This window comes from Ranitomeya imitator, chromosome 3 (genome assembly GCF_032444005.1).
Source record: "Ranitomeya imitator isolate aRanImi1 chromosome 3, aRanImi1.pri, whole genome shotgun sequence".
Classification (NCBI taxonomy): domain Eukaryota; kingdom Metazoa; phylum Chordata; class Amphibia; order Anura; family Dendrobatidae; genus Ranitomeya; species Ranitomeya imitator.
The window spans coordinates 566,262,254-566,280,088 of record NC_091284.1 but is presented as its reverse complement, the minus strand read 5'-3'; positions in this window follow the sequence as shown (position 1 = coordinate 566,280,088).

Genomic DNA, 17,835 nt, shown 5'->3' with positions numbered 1-17,835 from the left:
TAGATAGAAGTAGATAACTGAAGATGAGTTGATTGATTTAAGGAGTAGGGTTGAGCGACTTTGACTTTTTTAGGGTCGAGCCAGGTTTCGCGAAACCCGACTATCTCAAAAGTCGAGTCGAGTGAAATCGGCCGATTATGGCGAAAAGTCGAGGATCGACCGAAACACGAAACCCAATGCAAAGCCAATGGGAATTTTTTTTTTTTTTTCTCTCTCTCTCTCTCTCTCTCTCTCTCTCTCTCTCTCTCTCTCTCTCTCTCTCTCTCTCTCTCTCTCCCCCCTCCGTCCGTCCCTGAACTGAAAAGCTGGTGTTACACAGTGCAAATCGCTACAGCGCACAAGCGACAACATGGCGATAGGCGTCCACGCCCCTAAGACCTATGTCATCACTCTGCCCACGCCCCTTCATTTGCTGAAAAAAATGGCGCCAAGCGCGTCATACGAAACGCGACTTTGGCGCGAAAGTCGCGTACCGCATGGCCGACCCCACACAGGGATCGGGTCGGGTTTCATGAAACCCGACTTTGCCAAAAGTCGGCGACTTTTGAAAATGAACGATCCGTTTCGCTCAACCCTATTAAGGAGGTTTGAGTTTAAGTAAATATTTCCTGAAATTTGTAATTCCAAATGAATTGAATACTTTTTGATTAGATTTGCAATTCTCAAAGAAAAAAAATACAGTTTTTGGTGAAACTTATTGTATTAATCATGCACTTTCTTTTCCTTGACCCCTCTTTTTAATAGTGAGATCTACATCCTTTTGTTCTTAACAAATCAATATTTGAGTAATAATTGGTGAAGCAGGTGAATTCAAATTTCAAATGATCGCCTTATTTCTAACCTCTTTAACCTATTTTACTCCATTATGTGTATAATCCCAAAATACAGAAATGCACATATATAATGTCATGTAATGTCTACCATTTATTTGATATATTATTTTAAAGTGAACACTGTAAGGCACTTTTATGATACAAAACAGTTGGAGAAATAGATTTGCTTCAAACATAGCACCATCTTTCATGTTTTAGCTACAATCTGTTCAATTTTTTCAGCTTTACAGTGTATGACACTTTACAATATGTAGGATATTCAGCTTTTACGGATAGGAAATGTTAATATAAAAAAAAAATGACTACTACGTTTGAAAGTTTTTTAAAAGTTTGCCTAGGTGAACTTACTGCAGATGTCACTTTGATGCTGGATAACAATAAAGCAAAAGTAACTGCATAAAATATGTTTGTTACTAGGAAAATATCAGCAACCCACATGTTATTTATTCTGTGTTTTCCTATGTAGAGTATGATCTACAATCACTCCACTTTATGGAGGTAGAAGGACACCAGACTTAATTGCTTACTTGAATGTAAATTGTGTGCATTGATATTATATCTAGTAAAGTGCCCATTTCAGGGATTACCATGTAAATGGACAATTTGAGCAAATTTCACTTGCACTTAGCATTAGTACCTTGAGGACAAAATTGGCTGCTTGATGTTTACTTATTAGAACTATATACTGTGTTTTGAAAAGATATAGGAGGCTCTGATATACTCATGGAAAATGCAAGTTAGAATAAGAAGAATGTCATGTTAGGCATAGATTCAAATAAATTCAATTGATCAGCTCATCAATAGGCTTCAAGTTCTGCTCCTCCGAGGGCTGCAGCAAACCAAGGAGAGAAACAAGCAGGGTCAATGTTATACAATTGCGCAAACAATGCATTAAACCTGCAGCACACGATGCATTAAAAAGTTTATTAATCCAGAATGAGGATGAACAACATGTTAAAATGATTTACCATACTCTGCAATAATATGTGGTTTATATTTGGTGTCACACCCTCTGTGCTTGTGTGCTGAAGGCACATTCAGATTCGTGTTCGGGTTCCTGAGCATTTTCAGCAAAATTTTGTAAATGATCGAATTTCCACTATGGCTTTGATCTTACTGGCGGTTCTGATCATGGTAAGATCGATATCGTAGGGTCAGAGCGTTGCAGGGACAGAGAGCCGTGATTACCAATCAATTCCCTATCAAACAACAGCGTGAGCTCACAGCTGTGATTGGAGGTGAAAAGTTTATCTCTGGTCACTGGCATCAGCTGATGGGACTACTACTCCCATCAGCTGACGTCTGCTGACCCTAATAAAAGTGAGAGCAGGCAGCGGCTTATTTGAGACTTCATAGCAGCTGCTAATAATTTAACCAAAGTTGGCATGGGTTTCCCTTTATTTTTGATAACCAGTCAAGCAAAACTAATAGCTACAGGCTGTAACCCTCAACTGTCAGTGTTAGCAAGGCTGGTTGTCAAAAATAGAGGGTTCCCCATGCCGTATTTTGACAGCTAGCCTTTTTAATGCAGAAAACTCGGGGCTTGTATTCTCAGACATGTAAGGGTCGTGGATATTGGCCCCACAACATAAAATGAGCTGCCCAAAAAAGGTACATTAATTAGATATGCTAATTCTGGTGCTTTGCCCTGCTCTTCCCACTTGCCCTATGGTAGTTTCATTTAAAAATAACAAACACAGTTATACTCACATAATACCCCATTTTCTATTTAAATAATTAACAAAAACAGCATAGGGGTCCTTCTATTCTTGATTACCAGCCTTGCTAACACTGACAGATGCAAACCATATCTATCAGTTTTGCCTGGCTGGTTATCAAAAATACAGAGGAACCCAAGCCTTTTTGCAAAAAATTATTTTTTCAGAGTGCTGGCGACCGCTGATGATTACTCTCGTCAGCTGCTGCCTGTTCTAGCTGTCATTTTGAGTAGTAATCCCATCAGCCTACACCAATGATTGGGTCCGGGTTTGGACTTGGGCACTGCTCTGGTACCCGAGCTGAGCCTTTTTTTAACTGTTTTCCCAACCTTCAGAACCCAGGCATCATGGGGTTCACTCATCTATAATTATAAGTAACATAACTTAAAATAAGTTTACTGTGGGGTCTTGCTGTTGAGAACCTTGTGACTCTATTGGCAGCAGCAAAATAAACAATTTCCAGTGGATATGTCAGCCCAGTGAGATTTTGCAAACGTTTCCTGATCACAAAGTCTCCCACCTAATTTCATTATGCTTATTGGCATTGTTGAATCAAAGAGTTTCATTAGCTTAAAAAATTATGTAAAAATAAATAAGCAAATGATGAAATACATTAATCCAGGTAGTTCTCAAATTATTATTTGTCAGAAAAGAAAAATATATATATATGCATAGAAAAACAAATTAATTTCACACATTTTGACGGCTTCAAGGTGCAACTTCTTTAGCAAAGCCTGAGTAGCCAAGCATAACAGATGTAATTAAATGGATTTATTTTCATGCAGCTTAGACAACTAAATAAATTTGTACAAAATGTGTTTCCTCATAAGGTCTAAAACCATTTACGTTTGCATGGCTTTTTCTCCAAGGCTACATCAAGGTTACTGCTGTGTAATTAGCAACATACACTTACAGTCCAAATTTCTCAGCCAGTCTTTCTTTAACGTTCATTCTCGTCCATGTGCTGTGCATTGCATTTACTAAGAGTAGCTACAGGAAGGAGATTAAATCTCCCACACACTGTAGAACATAGCATGGGACATATTAGTGAAGTGAAAATCTCTGCATAATGATGGTGAACAAAGACAAATCAAGTTACATTGAAAAAGTCATTACTGAATGTGTTTCTGATTAGCAATGTTAGAAAATTTATCTGATGCTCCATTCTAAAGCATGTACCCACGTACTGCTTATCTTATGACGAGGTTTATATACACTTTTTATTATTTTGCCAATGTTTTTTGTAAACTTTGATGGTGAATAAATAATACAACATACTTTCTGAATCTGCTAGATAACAAGCTAATTCTCACTTTGGTCTTTAATGCTTATAAAGCTATCCAATTACCCTGGACTTTAATTGCCCCAGATTACCTTTAAGTTTTGTTTTCTGACTGCTGAAATCTTTTAATTCTGTGCTCGTGCAAGGATAGACAGAGCAAATGTTGCTCTCAATAGCTGCTTTTTAAATTTGAATACCATAATATTAGTTGATGGTATCTTCCACTAAGGGTTTGTCTCCCTTTACAAAAACTTTTCAAATGGCAGGGATGGTTTTAAGTAGGACAACTAGTCAAGATATCCTCACCAGCTCTAACCCATGTGAATCTTGTGATGGACACTCCTATGTTGTCTGCCGGAGCAGGAAGCAATGATGTCTGTCCCACTCTTTTCTAATCTGCCTCAATTAGAAGCACATATTAGGTTGTTTAGTCATCTAATGGCTGCAGTCAATAATAGGCCCCCTTAGGTTAAATAATCAAGGATCCACTAGGGGTACAGTGATCCATTCAATATAAGTCAAAACCAGCAGGACCAGATATAACTAATAAAATATAACTTTTAATATTCCAAATTAGAACAAAGCTAGCCAACACCTCAAAAACAGACACATGTGTAATGGTGGCTCCTGAATTTCGTGTCTGTGCCCTGCAATAGCTTGATTATACATTACCTATTTACCTCTTCTTTGGGTATTGGTTTCAGCATTCTTCTGGGCAGGCGCTGGCGTGGGCGGCAATATGGTTCTCACCCCACTTCCTTCCTCCCAGCATATGTAGGAACCATAAAGTTTCCGATACATCTGTCATCCAAGTAGGCTTGGTGGGGAGAGCACCTTATTCCCGTGCATGCCGGAGGTCACTGCATTAGAAGAAGCAGTGACTCGCTGGCGCCTGAGCAGAAGAACGTTGAAGCCAATTCCTCTAGAAGGGTATAATAGGTATTGTAAAATCGCGTTATTACCAATTTCAGGTGCGGAATTCCAGGGCCACCATTACACTTCAAAGGTCTCTGTGATGCTGATGGGAGGGGGTGATATGATAATGAAGACAGGAGGAAAATATTTCTTCCAGGCACCAAGTGCCTTGGAGCCTGTAAGAAATCATTAGCATACAGAAAAAAATATGATTTCTCAACAACAAGACGGCAAATATGAGGTATTCAAGTAGGACTAGTTTAACATTTCTATCACTTGAATTCCCATATTAATAAGCTATATATGCCCGAGGGGTGACAGATTTCCTTTGAAAAATTATTTGGTCTTACCATTGTAGTTTTTAATATGTCATTCAGGAGGTAATGAAGGTCCGACAGTAACATTAAGCTCCCTGTCGTGCATAACTTATGCAATGCATATATTATCATTCCTCCTGTACCAGTTATGACTTGTATTGTTTAAGATTATTGTACTTGTTTTTATTATGTATACCCCTCCTCACATGTAAAGCGCCATGGAATAAATGGCGCTATAACAATAAATAATAATAATAATAATAATATATTAGCGCTTTTTCAGCTACATAAAGCAAGAAACAAAATAAAACAATAAAAATTGCATGCAAGTCTGTAAAATACAAAAAATAATCCATCCCGCTGAGCCGCTAAGCCAATTGGCTGGATTTAAAAAGTAGTCTCTATATTGTATTAGTCTCATTAAGAAACTTAAGGAACCTAGAAAATCTGAGTCCAAGTCTCACTGTGTATGCAGTGTGGTGTTATTACCTTCCTTGGCTCCAGGGGTAAAGGCTAAGTACAGCATAGTCCTTGAAGATACTGGGCTGTATGTACAGATCCAACAGTCCAGCAGTTTTTGTCCTTCCGTGTCTTTTATAAGAAAAGCAAAATGTTGAATAAGTTTGTTGTCCCTGTCAACATTCAAAAGTTTATCCAGTGTCTCTGTAGGGTGCAAAAATCCTAAGGGTATGTGCACACGTATTCTGGAGGACTGCGCATTTTTCCACAGCGGATTTGGAAAAACCGCAGTGCAAAACCGCTGCGGTTTTTCCTGCAGATTTATCGCGGTTTCTACTGTGGACTCCGCTGCAGCTTTACACCTGCAGTTTTCTATTGGAAAATCAAAAACACATGGGCGACCTGAATAGCGAACAAGTCTGCTCTATTATGGGTATACCTTGGCGATTGGTGGAGCAGCTTAACATACTTTTTTTGCAAAAAAACGTATTAACTAAATACCCTGTATTTTTTCATTTTTTGACTAGCACTTGCTTATTTACTGTGACTTTTTTACAACAGAGTATTTTTTTACCTCTCTGTGTACTTTTGTGTCTTCAAGTTTTCTATTGGAGCAGGTGTAAAACCGCAGCGAAATCCGCACAAAGAATTGACATGCTGCGGAAAATAAACCGCTGCGTTTCCACGCATTTTTTTCCGCAGCATGTGCCCTGCGGATTTCGTTTCCCATAGGTTAACATGGTACCCTAAACTCATGGGAAACCGCTGCGGAAACCCTGCAGATCCACAGCAAAATCCGCAACGTGTGCACATACCCTAACACTACCAGCACGGTGATTAGGAGAACAGTCATTCTGCTGGTGAAAGATCTTTTTGCAGTGACTGGCATGGATTCAGGTGGGCTTTACCTCAAGTTTCACTGAGGTGAATGTGGCCAGCTGGACTTTAAAACGGGCCGTCAAACCGTGGATCAAGGCTCCTTCTCACGTGTCTGTGTATGACCACCCAATCACCTGAATTCAGTTGATGTACGTCTGCACTGGCATTAGGATCTGGAATGGATGAAAACACATGTTTATGCACCACATTAAGTCTTTTCTGCAAGGCCTAGACATGGGCTGCCATAGCACCGTGTTGCATTTGTAGCACCTGTGGGAAGGTCAGACCAGTCCTTGGCAAACTACCAAACAGGACTTCAAAAGGAGACAAGCCTGTCTTTCTATTTAGAGTGTGTCTTAGTGACAAGAGTGCAAGAGACAAACACTCTACCCCGCTCTTTCCTGTGTCTGCTATGGCCTTTTGAATTTTCAGTTTAAGTGTCCCTTTTAGTCTCTCCACTTTCCCACTACTTTGTGGTTTATATGGTGCATGATATGCTTGCTGTACTCCCAGGGCCTGCATGACTTCCCTCATTATTTCTCCTGTGAAGTGTGTACCCCTATCGCTTTCTATGGTTTCTGGGACACCATACCTGCAGATCAGTTCTTTCATCAGTTTGTCTGCAGTCGCTTTAGCATTTGCACATTTTACCAGATAGGCTTCCAGCCAAACAGAGAAGAGATCTACACATACTAGGACATTTTCACACACTCCTACCTGAGTAGTTGTATGTAGTCAGTCTGCAGTCTCTGAAACGAATAGAAAGGCCTGAGTGTCGCTTTCTTAGAGAGTTTTACTGCTTTACCTTGGTTGTGCTGTGCACAGATGAGGCATGACTGTACGGGTTTTGCGGCTTCATAACTGAACCAGAAGCGACCCAGAAGGCATTTACCATGGACACATGTGACATTTTTAGGTGTGAGTGGGGCCATGTGTTGCTTGCACCATAATTAGGAACAGGGACCTAGGTATATATAATTTATCCTTTTTGTCCCATACTCCTTCTGAGTTCAACTCAGCTCCCATTCTTCCACAGTGTTCCTTCTCTGTTTGGGCAGCTGGAGGGATTTCAGGACATCTAGGCTCAGTGTGGCTGGAATATGCTGACTCCCTGCCACCGTCCACTGCTCCCTAGGCCACCTTGCTGCCCCAGTCTTTGTGTACCACAGTCCTGGCTGCCCCAGTGTCAATCAAGAATTCTGTCTCTTTCCCTCCCAGCATCATTATGGTGGTCATCAAGGCAGGACCAGGTCCGGAGGGGACAGGGACAGGGCACACACCTGTCACTGGGCTGTCAGTTTCCTAGTCTGAAGGCAAAGGAGGTGGAAGATTGGTCTGCTTAGTCTTACGTTTTTTTTTGCAGTGGTTGGTGTAATGTCCACTTTCTCCATAATTCCTTAGGTCCCTTACTATGTCTCTACTGCTTTCCTTGTGTTCCAGCATACATGACTCGTCATCTTTTCGTCCTTGTTTGTTCAATTCCTTTAGCAACTTTCAGGAGCTCTTTTGGATCTACATTTCTCCATTCAGGTCTAGCTGTCTGTACTGCGTCTCGCAAGCCTTTGGTCATACCATCAATGAATGCATTTAGCAATATTTTAACATCGAGTGGGTTTACTGGACTGTACCACATGTCTGCCCATTTTAGCTGTAACCGTCCAAAGTACATCTCTACACTCTCTCCTTTTGTCACATCTGTAAAAGTCTTAATTTGCATCCTAGTACGTCACCTGCTTTTGTGCTCACCAAACTCTCTTGGACTGCCCAGGTGCACTTATACGTCCGTCATATTGTCTTTATTTGTCTGTAAAATGGGAAAGGTTGGTTCTCAGGGTAAGCCAATTGTTTTAGTGTAGCTAGCTAGTCAGAGGGCCTCCAGGGATAATACTCCTGTATCTGTCTTACCCTACCTGATGTGGTTGGTTCTCTGGTATTGGGTCTGGTGGTGGAGGTGACTGGATAACCGGTTGGAGGTGACATGACATGCTGTTCTACAGCTTCCTTCCCAAAAGGATTACTGTCAGCTTACTCCCAAAAAGTAAATGTCCCCACTACCCACTAATCACTCTACTGTGTCAGCTTCTTATGTCACTACTAATGTTGAGCATTCCAATACTGCAAATTTCGGGTATTGGCCGATATTCGCGGTATCGGAATTCCGATACTGAGTTCCATTACTTTCTCAATATCGGATACCAGAATCGGAAGTTCCCATAATTCAATGAGCCAGTTTGATTTAATTCAGCCAATAAGGAATCCTAAGAAGTGTGGGCACATCCTGTTATGCATGTTAGTCATGTACCTACTGGCATGGCTGTGATTGGCTGCTGAAATGATGTCATGATGCACTATAAAAGTCGCCGCTGACATTTGGGTTCACTCTGCTGTGAATTCAGTTAGGCACAGGATGCTGTGTTCTCACTGAGGGTCAGTTTGAGATAGCGATTTGCTTCATTGTGCTTTACCCAGGCTAATTTAGCAACCGCTGTGTGAGAACCTTGTTTTTGCCTTGCAGCGCTGTTTACGGCTGTCTGCAAGGTCTCTGTGTGAGTGCAGCTCACTCTTAAGTCCGTTCTGCAGCCACAGCTGGCTGTAGTCAGCTCAGCATGCGTCACTGCCTCATACTGTTCCATTGTCCTTTTTTCAATTAGTGCTGCCTACTGCACATTGTTCCAGATTTATCCTATTAGGGGGTTTCCATCCGTATCCTGCTAGATTGTGGAAAAACACTATATAGGAGTACATAGAGGAGCTTTGTTTGGCCTTGCAGCGCTGTTCACGGCTGTCTGCAAGGTCTCTGTGTGAGTTCAGCTCACATCTGTTCTGCGAAAAAAACAAAAAGTTAATAAAGTTCACCAAACACTCCACTTTACAGTTGTGTAGGCCATATTAGCTCATATTAAAGTATAGTCCACACTTTATAAAATTTGTGTTTCTTATACCTGTTAGCAGCTGTTCAGGAATAAGCACAATAAGCCCTTAGTACTTTTCTGCCTATCTTTATCAGTCTACCAAGATGAAGAAGGCAGGGAGTAAGGCACGTGGTCGTGGGCATGGAGTTTCTGCAGGGAGAGGAAGTGGGGATTCTGTGCTTGCTGCAGGCATCTGTGACTCATCATCCCCCAGTTTTAGCAGGGAACAGTCCTTCATGCGCTGCTTTGTAGGAGCTCGCCGTACCCCACTGCTGCAGGACGAACAAATTGAAGCCGTTGCCGGATGGATGGCAGCTAACACATTGACTTCAATTAGTGCCACATCCTCTCAAGCACAGAGCACTGAAGAGCAGCCATCTCTCTCTTCACCACCTGCCAAATTGCCCAGGCAGTCAGAGAGCCCTGGACAGGAGCTATCTCTACTTCTGTTCTCTGAATCTCTTGGCTTGGAAAGAGGGGAGCAGCCAAGCAGCATTCGAGAAATGGAAGAAGAGGCAGTATGCAGTGATGCCCAACTGCTTTGTCTCTCTGAATCTCAAGAGGCGGGTGGGCTAGTGCCTCCGGTCAGCACAACCCAGTACGCATCTGATGATGAGACTCAGGTGCCACTTTCTGATGCGTACTGTGCTGCCGAGACTACCCAGGAGAAGCAGTTGTTGGAAGAGGGTAGTGTAGATGATGAGGTCCTTGAACTTTCATGGCGTGAAGTACAGGAAGGTGGTGGGAGCAGCTCTGAGGGAGAGATTCCCCGAACAGCCCAAAAAGGAGGGAGGCCTGTAGCCTCCACTTCGGCACCCATTAGGAGCATGCCTCTTCCAAAAGCCAAAACGGGCACTCCAAAGACTTGCAGTGCCTGGTCCTTTTTATACACAGTTGCAGCTGACATTTGCTTTGTCAAATGCAAGCTGTGTAATCAGAAATTCAAAAGAGGGAAAAATGTCAGCAACCTCAATACCACAAATATGTGGAAACGTGCAGACCAAGCACGTGGTGGAGTTACAAAAACACACTGAAGACCTAGCCAACCTACAGCAGCACCTACCACCTCTTCAGCTCGTGTTATTGCCTCTTCCTCCAGCTCATACATACAGTAACTGGTTCGGCTTCCTCACAGGATCGCCATTGAAGAACCTCTGGCACTGTTGTACAGAGACCCAGTGTAATTCCACCCACAGCACCATGTTCCCTGTCATCCTCAAATTCCCAGCCCAGTCTACAGCCATTGATAACACAGGCATGGGAGAAAAGGTGGCCATTCTTGGCAAACCACCCCCGAGCACAGGCTCTGAATGCTGGCATTGCAAAACTACTGCCCCTTGAAATGCTGTCATTCAGGCTGGTGGAGACTGACACCTTCCGTAACTTGATGGCATTGGCAGTCCCACAATACAACGTGCCCAGCCGCTTTTATTTCAGCAGGCAAGCCATCCCTGCCCTGCAAAAGCATACGGAGGGAAACATTAAACATTCGCTTCTAAACACCGTCAGAAGCAAGGTCCACCTCACCACCGATGCGTGGACCAGTCACCATGGACAGGGACGATACCTTTCCCCCCCTGCCCATTGGGTAAATGTTGTGGAGCCGGGTACAGATCTTGAGAGTGGCGCTGTACGTGTTCTGCCAACTCCAAGGATTGCAGGAATCCAGTCTGCACACATTGACTCCTCCTCATACTCCAGTTCCTCTGAATCAGCGCTGCAGGAGCCGTCACATTCCACCTCCACATGGACCTGTGAACGCTTACCTGTTACGACCGATATGAGCACAGCCGTGGCCAAACGTCAACAGGCCGTATTGAAATTAATTTCTTTGGGGTATCGAAGCCACACAGCGCAGGAGCTCTGGAATGTCATCAAGCAGGAGAGTGATGTGTGGTTTGTGCCAGCGAATCTCCAGCCAGGCATGGTAGTGTGTGGCAATGGCTGAAATCTGGTGGCAGCTCTGGGCCTAGGCAACCTCACTCACATCCCATGTCTGGCACATGTGCTCAACTTGGTCGTGCAGAGTTTTTTGAGGGACTATCCGGATCATGATGCACTGCTGCACAAGGTTCGCCTAGAGTGTGCTCACTTGCGGCGTTCCCCCATAGCAAGATTGCGCATTGCAGCTCTGCAGCGCCAATTCTGCCTTCCGGAATATCACATCATAGGTGACCTACCCACCAGGTGGAATTCAACGTTACATATGTTGGAGCGGTTGTGTGAGCAACAGGCAGCAGTAATGGAGTACCAGCTGCATCAGGCGCAAAGAAGTCACACTTGCGCGCCGTTCAGACTTCACAACCACTGAGTGGGCCACTATGAAGGACATCTGCCAGGTTTTGCATGCCTTCGATGATTCCATGCGGATGATGCACTAGTCAGCATGACTATCCCATTTATCTGCCTGCTTGAAAAAACACTGCATGCGCTAAGAGATGAGGTTGTGGAAGAGGTGGAGGATGAGGAGTCACAAATGCCATCTGCTTCTGGACAGTCTGTGCAATGTGGTTCTTCACAAGGGCCTAGGCAGGGGACACTTTGTGAGGAGGATGAGGAGTAGTCAATGGAGGAGGAAGACATCTGTCCAGAGGAGGGAGTTACACAATGCTCCAGTAGTCAGTATGTAGAGAGGGGGTGGGGTGATGCAGAACAGACAGAGATCACGCCTCAAGCAGGGGACAGCGTTTCTTGGCCAGTTGGCAGTCTGCAGCACATGGTTGATTTCATGCTGCAGTGCCTGAGAAACAACAGCCACATCGCCCACATTCTCAACACGGCTGATTATTGGGTGTACACCCTCATAGATCTTCGCTACTGGGACAACTTACAAAACCTCATAACACCATTGAACCGGGAGCATAAAATGCGGGAGTACCAAGACACACTGGTGCATTCCATCATCTTCTACAGTCCAACCGAGAGCAGTGCTGCTAGTCCTTTACAACGCAGGTCAGTGTGTCGAGGCAGTTGAGGAAGCTCTGCACAAAGAGGGAGCAGAAGCTGCGCCTCAGCACAAGGCAAGACCAGTATGGCCCAACTGTGGCAAAGTTTTGTGTTCCCGCCACAAATGTCTTCACCATCACAGACAACTCCACTCAGAAGGAGGCAACGTTTCCATCAGATGGTGACAGACTACGTGTCTTGCCCTCTCAGTGTACTCCTAGATGGCTTTCCCCCTTCAAGTTTTGGGTCTCTAAGCTGGATACATGGCCAGAGCTTAGCCAGTATGTATTGGAGGTGCTGGCTTGCCCTGCTGCTGCGACTATCCTCCGATAATGTTGACCGGCTTACTTTTCTGAAAATGAACAAGGCCTGGATCTCGCAGCAATTTGCCACTCCTCTTCCAGATTAAATAATTGGTTGGCAACAGTATCCAGGTCTCCTGTTGTGTTCATGTTTCTACCTCCTGAACTGTAATCCCTTGGGCTCCAACACCACCAGTTGCTGCTCAGAAGTGCCATCTGCACAGTCAACACATGACCCAGTGTTATAGGGTTTCAGTAATGCCAGCTGTGTTTCCAGCAATTTCTCCTGCTCCGTCTACACTCACACTACAACTGATATTAAACTAGCTCAAATTAGTCCTCTGCCTACACTCTGCTTCTACTGGATTCCCTGATCTTCAACACCGCCAGTTGCTGCTCAGAAGTTCTGTCTGCACAGAGAAAAACACTAGCTCTTGTGTTAGTGGGGTTCAGTAATGTCAGCTGCTTCCCTGCTGAGTATCCGGCAATTGCTCCTGCTACCTCCACACTCACACAACTTCAGATATTAAATTTGCTCCAATTAGGCCTTGACCTACACCCTGATTGACTCTGGGCTCCAACACCACCAGTTGCTGCTCAGAAGTGCCGTCTGCACAGAGGAAAACACTAGCTCCTGTGTTAGCGGGGTTCAGTAACGTCAGCTGCTCCCCTGCTGTGTGTCTGGCAATATCTCCTGCTCCCTCCAAACTAAGACTACAACAGATATTAAACTTGCTCAAATTAGGCCTTGGCCTACACCATGATTGACCCTGGGCTCCAACACCGCCAGTTGCTGCTCAGAAGTGCCGTCTGCACAGTCAACACTTGCTGCCGTGTTTTGGGGTTTCAGTAACGTCAGCTGATCCCCAGCTTTGTATCTGGCAATTTGTCCTGCTCCGTCCATGCTCACACTACAACAGATATTAAACTGCCTCGAGTGTAGGCCTGAGCCTACACTCTGTTTCTCCTGGATTCCCTGGGCTCCAACACCGCCAGTTGCTGCTTGGAAGTGCCGTCTGCACAGAGAAAAACACTAGCTCCTGTGTTAGTGGGGTTCAGTAACGTCAGATGCTCCCCTGCTGTGTATCCGGCAATTTCTCCTGCTCCCTTCACACTAAGACTACAACAGATATTAAACTTGCTCAAATTAGGCCTCGGCCTACACTCTGCTTCTAGCATTGACCCTGGGCTCCAACACTGCCAGTTGCTGCCCGGAAGTGCTGTCTGCACAGTCAACAGTTGCTCCTCTGTTATTGAGGTTCAGTAACGCCAGCTGCTCCCCTGCTGTGTGTGCGGCAAGTTCTCCACTCTGTTTCTAGCATTGACCCTGGGCTCCAACACCGCCAGTTGCTTCCCGGAAGTGCCGTCTGCACAGTCAACAGTTGCTCCTCTGTTATTGGGGTTCAGTAACGCCAGCTGCTGCCCTGATGTGTGTGCGGCAATTAGTCCACTCAGTTTCTAGCATTGACTTTGGGCTCCAACACCGCCTGTTGCTGCTTCGAAGTGCCGTCTGCCCAGTCAACACTTGCAGCCATGTTATTGGGGTTCAGTAACGTCAGCTGATCCCCAGCTGTGTATCTGGCAATTGCTCCTGCTACCTCCACACTCACACTACTACAGATTTGAAACTTGCTCCAATTAGGCCTCGGCCTACACTCTGTTTCTCATGTAATCCCTGGGCTCCAACACCACTAGTTGCTGCTCGGAAGTGCTGTCTGCACAGTCAACACTTGCTGCCGTGTTATTGGGGTTCAGTGATGTCAGCTGATCCCCTGCTGTGTATCCGGCAATTTCTCCTGCTCCCTCCACACTCACACTACTACAGAAATTAAAGGGAACCTGTCCCCCTCAGGCATTTGTAACTGAAAGAGCCACCTTGTGCAGCACTAATGCTGCACAAGGAAAAGATGGCTCTTTTAGTTATGCTCCTTGCACACGCTGAATTAAACACTTATAAAATGTGTCCCCTCATACCATGAAAGTCCCGGAGACGAGACTTTCCTTCCTAATCAGACGCGGCACAGCTGTCATTCATACCCCCTGGGCGCCGTGCGCCACCTCCTGAGCGTTGTTTGAATCTGTCTTAGAGCCTGCGCTGTTATGTTATCCCTTGGCCATGCGCAGTTAGCGTTGCCCATCTTTTGACATAATTTGATGTCAGGCTGACTGCACCTGTGCGGCCGTGCTGCCCGAGATCCCGCCCCACAGTGTCTTCTGATTTATTCACACTGCGGGGCTGGGAATCATGGGCATGTGCAGTGCATATCTTCACCTCTCACTTATCTCCCTCCGCCTTCTTCAGACTGTGCGGCGTCAGCTGATTCCTAATCACTGTGGCATGCGCTTAGGGATCAGCTGACGCCACACAGTCTGAAGAAGGCGGAAGGAGATGAGTGAGAGGAGAAGATATGCACTGTGAATAAATCAGAAGACACTGCGGGGCGGGATCTCGGGTACCGCGGCCGCACAGGCGCACTTAGCCTGACAACAAATGATGTCAGAAGACGGTCAGCGCTAACTGCGCATGCCCAAGAGATAACATAACAGCGCAGGCTCCGAGACAGATTCAAAAAACGCTGAGGGGGTGGCGCTCTGCGCCAAGGGGGTATGAATGACAGCTGTGCTGCGTCTCATTAAGAAGGAAAGTCCCTCCTCCAGGATGGTTTCACGTATGAGGGGGCACATTTTATAAGTGTTAACTTCAGTGTGTGCAAGGAGCATAAGTAAAAGAGCCACCTTTTCCTTGTGCAGCATTAGTGCTGCACAAGGTGGCTTTTTTAGCTACAAACGTCAAAGGGGTTACAGGTTCCCTTTCAACTTGCTCCACTTAGGCCTCAGCCTACACTCTGTTTCTCCTTTAATCCCTGGGCTCCAACACCGCCAGTTGTTGCTTGGAAGTGCCATCTGCACAGTCAAAACATGCTCCAGTGTTTTGGGGTTCAGTAATGTCAGCTGATCCCCAGCTGTGTGTGCAGCAATTTCACCTGCTCCCTCCACATTGACACCACTACAGATTTTAAACTTGCTTCAATTAGGCCTCAGCCTACAATCTGTTTCTCATGTAATCCCTAGGCTCCAACACCGCCAGTTGCTGCTCAGAAGTGTCTTTGAGATGGGTACTCCCTCCTGCTCAGCCTGGATCCAGCACGCCAGCTGTTTCAGGGTAGTGTCAAGGTTACTTTGCCTCCAATACGTTGTCCTGCCGGGTTGCGGTCAGGTTAGCCAACTCTATGGTGCCTGCAGTTTAGGTGCTTCCTATGTGGGCTGCGGGAACTGGCAATCAAAGCTGGTTCCGTAGTGCCAATAGGACAAGCTCCCCCTGTAGGACTGTGGGTTTTTGGTAACTATGGTCGGCTCGCAGCCTAGCAATTTTTTTTCCTGTGGACCTTCTGCTGCCTATCTGAGTTCCAGCACCATTAGCAGTTCTTTTGAAGACAATCCTGAATAGGTCCCCCTGGTTCCAGAAGACGATGACCCCGGAGACGATGACTTCAGAGTTGACGACCCTGGAAACGACGACCCTGAAGACCATCCTGAAGAAGACGACGACCCCGGAGACGATGACCCTGGAGACGATGGCCCTGATGATAACGACCCTGAAGACCCAGAAGCAGAAAAACAAGAAGCTGCAGAACAAAAAGCCGAAGAACATTAAGAATAAGACTAAAAATCAGAGCAAAAGATATTATCTAAATTATAAGCAGAAGAAGACTAAGCAGTGTATGGGGGTGAGTCCATTCCTCCTCGTGGTGCCCGTGGAAAAAACCTGCTGCTGCAGGCCAAACTGACAAATCCTGTTGTAAATCTTTTGTGACAGGCAGAACGGAAGGTGTAATCTTCAAACTTTTATAGATAATAATTACAGGAATGCCTGTCACAAATAAGAATATGATGATGAAGAAGAAGATGAAGAAGATGAGGAAGTAGAATATGAAGAAGAATAATGGTTGAATTAGAAGAATATGAAGAATGTAAAAAAAAAGAATAATAGGAAGAAGGTGAGAAGAAGATGAATAAGGTGAAGAAGTTGATGAAAAAGATGCTGCTGCTTAAGATGATGAAGAAGAAAGTGTGGGAGAAGTAAAAAAGAAGGTGAAGAGCATGGAAGTAGTGAAACATAAATATCTGACAAAATATAAAAAATCTTAACATAGTCAATATCTTTGTAACTCCGAACGTCTTAAAAAAATAATTCCTGCTATTCCATTTGATTGGGCTAAACCTCTATGCCTTTAATGTCTCCGCCACCTCCCCAATACATCCTACATTATTCATAGTTGTTTTCCTTCATGTAGAATTAACCTGCAAGGAAAGAAAGGGTTGATTTTAATACCGATATTTTTGTCCCTTTGACTTGCATTGGTATCGGGTATCGGTATCGGCGATATCCGTTATTTTTTGGATATCGGTTGATCTAATCCAATACCGATATTTCCAAATATCAGAAGGTATCGCTCAACACTAGTCACTACATGTGATCTTGTCTGGACAGGATTCAGTGCAATTCACTTAGGTCGGGTTGCAGCACAGATCATACAAGTATTTCTCCAGTCTGGGTTTGTCTGACCACAGTGCTTACAAGTCCATCTGTCTTGTCTGGGTCTCTGGTTATACAAAGTATGACGGTAGCAGTAATGTGTCAGTCATAGTTGGGCTTTTGAGCATCAAAACATTCAACACCTTACATCCGTCCTGCTGCACTCTCTCAGAAACCATTTATTCATTTGCTATTTTCCTCCCTTGTCTGTGCCCTTTTGATCATCCAAACATCCACATACTGGCATTTTTGCCTTTTTTCAATATTGGTCCCACATCTTGCACTGCTTCCTTTCCTTCTCTGTCTTCTACAATCTGCACAGCGGTTCTGGATCCCATTGGGGCCCTGACTGCACACAGAACAATTTGCCCATGGCTTCAACTTATTCTTCAGACAACTCACCTTTATTCTGCAAATGCCCTTTTTAGTGTGCCCTACCTTCTACGGGCGGCCACATGTGACAAGTCAGAGCGAGAGGTAAACCACCTCTCACCCGTTAGATCAGCTGGCTAGAAAAGGAAGGCCCAGATGTGTTAGGCTTCTAACCCACTAGCTCACCTCTCTGGAATGGGAAGGCTAAACCACCTCTGACCCATAACAAAAAAAAAACAGTTGACTGTAGCAATAAGGCCCTGATGTGTTAGGCCTCTCACCTACTACATCAGCAGTGCAGTTGGCTACCTCCTCCATTGATCATCAATTTGCTATATATCAATCACTCAACTTGAAGCAGGT